The sequence below is a fragment of the Triticum aestivum genome, chromosome 3B (genome assembly GCF_018294505.1).
Source record: "Triticum aestivum cultivar Chinese Spring chromosome 3B, IWGSC CS RefSeq v2.1, whole genome shotgun sequence".
Taxonomy (NCBI): domain Eukaryota; kingdom Viridiplantae; phylum Streptophyta; class Magnoliopsida; order Poales; family Poaceae; genus Triticum; species Triticum aestivum.
The window spans coordinates 735,705,422-735,715,328 of NC_057801.1; positions in this window are offsets into that span (position 1 = coordinate 735,705,422).

Sequence of the window (9,907 nt, forward strand, 5' to 3'; positions counted from 1 at the left end):
ACGGGAGGAGCGTGACGACATGACGGCGTCCATGATAGGCATCATGGTCCTGACGGCTTGGGCGGCGAGGGAGGTGGAGCAGCGAGTTGCCAAGCTCGTGTATCAGGTAGGCTCGGCAACCCATCCCAGCCGGCTTTTATGCCGGAGAACCCCTCTTCCAGCTCGACGGATGCCATGGAGGTTGTGCAGAGTATGGTGCAAATAGGAGATGAGGAGCGGAGATGTGGTGCATGTCTTGCCTGGTGCCTGGCCTTGTTTAAATATTAGACGGACGCGAGGAGCCAACCGACATTGTGTTTAATGTTGGACGGCTCACTGACGGACGTGTGTCAGGAGTAGGTTTCTTAGCCCACATGCGGGTTCAATGGAGGTAGGCGCGGCAGTCAGAAGCCGAATGAATGCGGCGATGAGGCGTGTTCAGCCGCGCATGCAGTGGGCGGCACTCTCTCGGTCGGTGCGCTGCTTCAATGTCGGTAGTGAGAGGTCGCCTCCGTTCCGCGCCAGCGTCAATGCGGAGCGGACGCTCTACAACGACATGAATGTGAACAGCTGACACCGGGTGAGAAGCGCGCGCAGGCGAGGGAAAGGGGGTTTTGGTGGGGCCAAGATGGTCAGATGTGGGCGTGGTAGCGATCCGGACTGTAACACCCCGGTAGATAAGCTATCGGTAATCACATGCTAATGGTTCCATGTCATCACAATTAATTTTGCTAAATCTCACCTTGATCCAAATCAAATTTGAAATAAAGTCAAATAATTAAAAAAATTAAAAGGTAAAATAAAAATGTAGGTTGGGTTACAAATATTCACTAACTAATTGTTACTCCCTTCATTCCAAAATAGATGACCCGATTTTATACTAAAGTTAGTACAAAATTGAGTCATCTATTTTGGAACGGAGGGAGTATGTGAGAATCAACATTTTACAAAATATTAAAATGCCCCTTAGCCATTTAATACTACTCCAGTAGCAATTATATGGGGCTTTTCAATTTAAATAAATATTTAAACTATTGTAAAATATTTTGAAACTTGGTGGTTTAACTCAAAACCTTGCCTAATCTTTTTTTTTGCTAAGTTGCACACTTAACTAAATGCATTTGTTAGCTCAAAATAATATAAAACAATAAAGAAAAATAGAAAAACAGAAAAGAAAAGAGAAAAGGAAAAGGAAAAGAAAAGAAAAGGGCCAGACGGCACCGGATCTGATTGCCGCTTCATTTCCTCTGTCTTTGTCAGATTAGTAGAACATGTACTTTTCTCCTCTGGCTGCCTTGGCATTTAGGTCATATTGTTCATAGTGAGGATTATACCTGGCCAAACCTCGGGCCGGGCCGGGCTTCGGGCCGGGTCTAACCAAGCCCAACATAAAAAAAACCCAGGCCCGGGCCCGGCCTGACCCGGCCATCGGGCCTGTGTTTCTAGGCCTGAGCCCGGTCCGAACACCTAAAAGCCCATCGAGCTTCGGGCCGGCCCATCCTGAGCTTCAGAAAACTGCAAAAACGACGGGCCCGGGCCAGGCCCGGCCCGGCCTTCGGGCTCAAAAACTAGGCCCGAGCCCAGTCCGAGGATAGCGTCGGGCCGGGCCGGGCCGGGCTTCCCATGGCCAGGGCTAGTGGGGATTCTTGCTCCCTTGCTGTCTTCAAGGACTTTTATTCAGCTCTAGCTTCTCATATTCTGGTGCTCTTTTTTTTTATTTCTTGGCAGATCTTGTAATTTTTCATGTATTACGATATTGAGCTGAATGAATTGGCACCTGTTGGTGCCTCCCTCTGTTAAAGAAAAGAGGGTCACCTACCAGCGCCCAACCACCCACTACGTTCAATGCAGAGACGCTCCTCTTCGTGCCAGCCAGCTCATTTCATCTTCCGCGCAACGGCCTCCCCATACCAGACAGTGAACAGAGGAAATTTCGAAGAATCATCGTCGCCCTTCCTGCCCTCAACCTGCTTGTTGCAATGTTCTTCTGCTCAAAGGTTAAATGAAACTGATCATGCTGTCGCCGACGGTGCTGAAAGATTACCAATACTATGTAATTTTTATTCCAAAGTAACTGATCTGAGTTTTTTTTTGACGGAAAGGCCTTCATGGATAGCTTTATTAACCTCAAATAACGCTTACATCATCTGCTAAAAATTTAGCAATAGTAATCGAGGTGCATCCATCCATAAAGAAGGGTGTTTACACGCCCCCACTCAGCTAGCTCATGAGCAACTACATTTGATTCTCTATTACAGTGCCCAATAGTAACCTTCCTGAACTCTCGTAATAACTCTCTGCAATCATCTAAAATTGGAGCCGCCATCATAGAATGTCCCTCATTCAGATGTATAGCATCGACCACAACAGAATTATCCATCCTCACCAAGACATTATTGCACCCCATACTCTGAAGTAACTTTAAACCTTCAAGTAGTGCCGCCGCTTCCGCAGAGACGACATCTGCCACATGCTCAAGGCGAGAAGTAGAAGCAGCAATGAAATTACCTCTGTGGTCTCTAACTATTGCCCCACATGACCCCATATGCAGATCCTCAATAAAAGACGCATCAACGTTTAGAATTTGTTGCGCTGCCAAGACAATGGGCCATGTGTTCCGTCTAGGTGCAGTAGTTTATTTTGCTACCGCTCGTGTGAAGTTAAGAGCCAATGCATGGATGGCTAGTGCAGATCGCAACGGCGTCTGCACTTCCTCCCCTCTGACCTGCTATCTACGCTGCCACCATACGAACCAGCTCGCTGTAGCTATCAACTCAGGAAGCTCTATCGAGTCGTCATAATTGTGTTGTGTCGATTGATCACACAAGAGAAATTCCAGCACGCCGGAACCCGAGCGATCAACAAGCGACGCATCATGTATGACCCTCTCAATCCCAAGGGCAGCCCATACTGCCTTTGCTCTCATGCAGTTAAATAAAGCATGCTTGATATCTTCTACTCCTGATTTGCAAATTGGGCATTGAGAAATACTATCAATGTGACGGTTTGCGAGAACACAAAAACAGGGGATAGCATTATGTAGACATCTCCATAGGAAGATCTTAATTTTTCCCGGCAATCTTAGACTCCAAATTTTCCTCCATACTGGGTGTGGCCGGGAACCACCATGGCGACTCTGACTAGTACTATCATTGTATGTATCCTCCCATTCTTTGTAGTAGGCTGACCGTACTGAGAAAATCCCGGTTTTTGTAAGGTGCCATGCAACATAATCCTCCGTTACCTGGTGGTGTAGCGGAATCTGCAAAATACGCTTTGCATCAATATGCCAAAAGTTGTCGCGGATAAGTTGTTCATCCCACTCCCCTGTAACTGGGTCTATAAGATCATTCACTCTTGACAATAGTTGATTACCCCTTACTGTCACCACTTTCCTTGATGCACTGCTTGGGATCCAACAATCACTCCAAATATCTATTTTTGCACCATCTCCTACTCTCCAAGTGCATCCCTTCTTGAAGGTTTGGATCCCTGCCCATATACTCCGCCATACATACGATGACCCTTTTTTTAATTCACAGTTAAGAATATCCCCATTGGGGTAGTATCTAGCTCTCAACACTTTGGCACACAATGACGCATTGTTCTCAATCAACCTCCAACATTGCTTTGCCAGCATCGCCAAATTGAAACTGTGAACATCACGAAAACCCATACCTCCTTGCTCCTTCGGTACACACATTTTCCACCATGCAAACCAATGCATCCTACGTTGGTCATCCTCGTCACCCCACCAATACTGCGACATTGCATCAGTGATCCCCTTACAAATTTTCTTCGGGAATTTAAGCACACTCATCGCGTACGTAGGGATGGCTTGGGCCAACGCTTTCAATAAAGCCTCCTTACTTCCAAAGGAGAGGGTTCTCTCTTTCCATCCATTTACCAATTTCTGGATCCTCTCTTTTAAGTGTTTGAAACAATTAACCCGGTCAACACCAATCATAGAGTGGAGCCCCAAATATTTATCCGACAATGATTCTGTCATAATATTCAATATTTGACATATCTCAGCTTTAACCTCCACATTAGTATTGGAACTAAAAAAGATAGAGCATTTGGCCTCGCTTACCAATTGTCCGGAAGCCGAACAATACTCATCCAATATCATTCTCAAAGTCTGGCATTTAACTCATCTACTTTCATCAATATAAGTGAATCATCAGCAAACAATAAATGAGAAATCCTGGGAGAGTCACGACAGACCTGAACACCGTTCAAATTACCAGCCGCCTCCTCATGGGTAATGAGCGCAGATAGGCCTTCGGCACAAAGCAAAAATAGATAGGCAGACAGGGGATCCCCCTTCCTAAGACCTCTTGTCGGGGAGAACGGTAAAGTTTCATTAGAACTAAACCGTACTTTGTATTCAACGGAAGTGACGCACGCCATGACCAGCCGAATCCATCTATGATCAAAACCAAGCTTCCCCAAGATTGCTTTCAAAAAGACCCATTCAACTCTGTCGTACGCCTTGTGCATATCCAGTTTTACCGCACATGTGCCCACTTTTCCTGTCTTTCTTTTTTCATTGTGTGTAAACACTCATAAGCAATGATAACATTATCAGTGATAATCCGACCGGGGACAAAGGCACTCTGCGTCTCACTAATTATATCAGGCAATAACATTTTCAGTCTTGCTGCCAACATTTTAGATATTACCTTATAGACAACGTTGCAAAGACTTATTGGACGAAACTGAGTTACCTTCTCTGGATTGTCAACTTTGGGTATAAGAACAATAGTGGTCTGATTCCATCCCTCCAGTATTACACCACTGTTTACTGCGTGAAGCACTTCCCTAATCAAGTCCTCACCTAGGATAGGCCAGCATTTTTTTTTATAGAAAATGGCATGTAGCCCATCCGGCCCGGGGCCTTTAAGTCACCAATGCTAAAAAGAGCATGCTTCACTTCCTCCGCTGTGTAAGGTGCTAAAAGAGTTTCATTCATGTAATCCGTTACACAATGTTTCACTTTATTCAAGACTCTGTCATCAGGTAAACCAACTTCTGAAGAAAAAAGATGCTGGAAGTAATCTGAGATTAAACTTCTCATAGACTCATTATCTTCTAGCCATGTACCGTTATCATTCATAAGCCGTCGGATGTGATTTCTTTTTTTCCGTGCAGTGGCGAAATTATTGAAAAAGTTGGTATTGCGATCTCCAAATATCAGCCAGTTTGCACGGCTTCGTTGAACCCAATAAATTTCCTCCTTTTCTACGTTTTCCTCGATCTCAATTAACAAGATTCTTTGCCGGTCCGCCGACTCATCAGTGAGAGGGCCCAACCGTAAATTTTCCAGCTCCGCCTTCAAATCTTTAAGACGTTTGTGAGGCGCCTTAAGGATCTCTCTGTCCCATATATGCATTTGAGCATGCACTGCCGCGGTACGGTCCGCCAATGATGCGTGTGGGTCGGTTCTATTCCATGCATCTGAAACTAGCTGCGTCACATCCTCCTCTTTAAGCCAGCGGGCCTCGAACTGTTTAATTTTGGCACGGACTTGATCACCGGCAACGTCACCATCAGTATCAATTAGTACAGGTCTATGATCTGACTTAGTATGTGAGGTATTAGTGACCTTGGCGCTAGGAAATAAGCCATGGAATTGGCCGTTGCAAACACTTCTATCCAAACGTTCACGCAGTCTACGTCTTCTCCAAGTGAACTGATCACCGGTGAACCCCATGTCCTCCAACTCACAGTCTACCAGTGCATCTCAAAATTTTTGCATCATATTCATTGGTCTCGGAGGGCCGCCTTCCTTCTCGTGTGAGTACAAGATCTCATTAAAATCACCTCCTACCATCCACGGAAGACGATCTTGTTGGTACAGACTACGAATGTATCCCCACGACAGATGTTTATCTTCCCACCTCGGTTCCCCATAGAACCCTGTGAACCTCCAAGGTTCGTCACCCGGTGCTCCTACCACAATATCAATAAAATTCTTTGATTTATCTTTCACTTGATATGAACCGGATTTCGCCAGAAAAGAATTAATCCTCCACTCGCTCCCACACTGTCAACTACCTTCATATGCTCCATGTTTACTTCCCTTCTCACTTTTTCTGCCTTAACTGTGTTCAGATGTGTCTCAGACAGGAAAAACACATCCGACCCCCACTGCTTCTGGACGTCCAGAAGTGATCTTACTGCCGCGGTGCTGGCCAAACCACGTCAGTTCCAACATAGTATTTTCATTGCGCCTAGCGGACACTCTCGAGAGGAGTGAACACGATCTGAATAGAGCTGCAAAAACCTCGCCGAGAAAACGGCCAGAATTCTAGTAACGAGAACCGATCGCCGTCAAATAACGGCGGGATAGAAAACCGATCGCTGCCAAACAACGCCGGGACAGAAAACCGATCACTGCACTAGGCAGCGGCGGGACAAAAAAGCTTGAACAAATCCAAATTTGTCTTCAGATCCGATCAACAAGCAAGTTCCCTAAGCACCATAAGGGAAGCTGTACGTACGCAAACGAAGCATTGGATGAATTCCTCATGACATGCAAGCAGCACACACACGAGGAGATCAACACATGAAGCCTGCACCGGCACCGGAGTTGTTGCTGCACCCTAGCAAGGCTGAAATACGAGAGACCAGCCACGGCACCTCGGCGCCGTCCTTGGAAAGAGATGCCGGCACACGCGCTGCCGCCAAGGAGGCGGCCAGCGGCGGGCCGGCGAAACCCTAGTCGCCCTTGATATCGCCTCTTACTAGAAAAGGCGGCCTCAGGATTACCGATACTACTATGTATTTTTCATTCCGAACCACCCGGTCGTCCCCAGAATCCTGTTGGGCTCATGATTATCATTACTATGTATTATCATTACTATGTAATTCCAAGAGCATGCTTTTTATGGTTAATCTTAATTTGTATTTGTGCTCATCCGTTCATTAATCCAGTAATGAATTATGCACTGGCATTTCATAAACACAACTTACACTATGGTTTGATTCTCATAATGCGCGGTAATTTTTCTCTTTCTACCGCACTATATACTTTTTCCCACACATCTCCTTTTCACCCACCAGCCATTTACTCCATCCATAGTTACACGCATCAATCAATGACACATCAAAACGTCACTTCTCATGTCAGCATTCAGTGGCTGCGTGTGGAGCTTTTCTCTTGGTGGAGAACCGACTGCAATGCTTTATCCAGCAGCAAGTTGCACCGACGCACGCATTCTCTATGTGGCTGATCTAGTCATGCATGTTGCTTCAGAAACAATCCTGCCAGGCGTACAACATGACCAACTTCCCTGCATTTTTACCTAAGAGGATGGATCTATCGCAGGGAAGCCAAGCTCACCGGGCCAAAGATGGGCAAGCTTCTTAGTACTCCCTCGGTCCGGAAATACTTGTCATCAAAATGAATAAAATGGAATATATCTAGACGTATTTTAGTTTGAGATACATCTCTTTTTATGCATTTTGATGACAAGTATTTCCGGACGGAGGGAGTACTCTTTATGGCACAAATTAGTCGATGGGAGGTAGAGGAACAGTGGCCGGGCGAAGTGTGATGCCCCCGATTCAATCGTACACTAATCATACACGCAAACGCGTACTATCAAGATCAGTGACTCACGGGAAGATATCACAACACAACTCTAGACACAAATGAAAGTCATACAAACTTCATATTACAAGTCAGGGGCCTTGAGGGCTTGAATACATAAGTTCAAATACAAATGAGTCAGCGGAAGCAACAATATCTGAGTACAAACATAAGTCAAATAAGTTTGCCTTAAGAAGGCTAGCACAAATATCTACGATGATCGAAAAGGCAAGGCCTCCTGCCTGGTAGCCTCCTAACTGCTCCTCGGCGGCGGCGGCCTCCACGTAGTAGTAGGCACCCTCGGGGTAGTAGTAGTCGCCGGTGGCAGGATCTGGCTCCTGGGATCCGTCATCTGATTGCAACAATCGGGTATGGGAAAAATGGGTAGCAAAGCAACCATGAGTACTCATCCAAAGTACTCACAAGACTTACATCAGAACTATGCAAAGTATGCATCGGTATCAAAGAAATGGAGTTATATCTGTGGCCTAGACTGCAGAAATACCAGAATAGAGGGAAAGGCCTAGCCTATCGAAGAGTAGCATTTTCAAGCATCTAGCAGCATCTAGAAGAGTACAAAATAGCATATTATATTAAAAAGTATGTTGTAGCATTAGCGCCCAGAGATCCTTTCTTGACTCCCTGCGAGAAAGCAATTCAGGAGCAATCATATCCATTTCATGCCTCAACATCCAGTTCTAGTTGTATCGATCCGGATACAACTCCGAGCGTCCGTTACCGTGGACACGGCTATTCGAATAGATATACTTCCCTGCAGGGGTGCACAAACTTACCTAACACGCTCGATCAACTCTGGTCGGACACACCATTAGGTCATGACCGGCCTCGGCCGATGAACACACCGCAGTCCTACCTAGGCTCAACAGAGAGGCCAGAGTGCCAGTCTACACCCTAAGTGCGCAGGGGTCTTAGGCCCATCGCCCATTGCACTCCTGCACGTTGCTTGGACGGCCGAAATCAGTCCTGGCTACCTCTATAACAAAGTAGGTGCTTACGCGGATCATCCCGGCGTGTGCCGCTCAACCGCTGACGTCCGAAGAGCTTTCAGCTAATAATACATACGATGCAGAGTGCCCATACTAATTCCCACGTGGTGATTAGTGCGAGAAGGCCAGAGGCCTACTCGGATCACATATCCAAACCGTTAGTGTCTTAGGAGCGCGCGGTAACGAGCAGAGACTCACGATCATGTGACCCCGTCGCCCCGTCTCGTGGACTTACGGCAAGGGCCCAGAATGCCTGGCCGTGCCACGTAGAGATCTCGTGGGTAACCTCAAGGTCAACCCGACTACACCTCAACTCGCGGGTACCCTCATGGTCAACCCGACTCACAAGAGACTATCGGAAACTCAGGACCACCTCTACCGGGGTGGTACCGCCTGTCCCTCCAGTCCTACAGTAACAGTAACTCTCGTGGGTACCCTTTGGGGCCGACCCGTCTTTAACATGGTTCTGGGGGTAAAGTCAAAGTAACAGTGTGTCCAAAACAACAAGGGGGGAACCCGAGGAATCACTCTCGATGGATTTCCTACTCGATGTAACTGTCAAGATGAACTTGGAGGAATCACCCTCGATGGTCCACACTTGAGGGGTTACACGACAGAGTCGTTATCGGGAGTGGTGAAGGAGGAATCACCCTCAAAGACCATGACCGATTAACTAAACTACAGAGTTAACATTAGAAGTGCTATACGAGGTATCACCCTCGGCACTTGATAGTAACCCTAGAGGGTCGTACATCTAAGGGGGTGTGATGTGATGTGTCGGGCTCTAGACATCGATCACATTGATCGAGTCATCGGTCGTCAAGCGGGGGCAACTGGGACAAGGTGAGGGGTCACTAGTGGATCACTAACCAACCTATACTAAGTAGTTTAGAATAAGCAGGTCAGGTAACAATTGCAGGTTACAAAATCAGGCTATGCATCAGAATAGGATCATACAAAAGCAGTATCAGTTCTAATGCAAGCATAAGAGAGAAGGGAAATGGATGATATCGGAATGATCAAGGGGGTTTGCTTGCCTGGAAGCTCTGTAGACAGATAAGAACCCCGACGGTGAAGCAGTCGATCACCGGATCAACAGCGTCTCGGGGTCTACTAGAAAAGAAGTAACAAAGGGGGAACACAATAAATAACAGAGCAATCAAAGGCGTCACAAAGCATGACATGACAATACAATGTGCTATGGGTGACCTAACGCAGTGCTACACGTTACAAACAGAGCAGAAAATATCCGGGAATATTTCCCCGGCTCCGGGCAATTATCGGACAGGCAATCGGGAGGGGAAGGTTCCATGTTTGTTGTGTT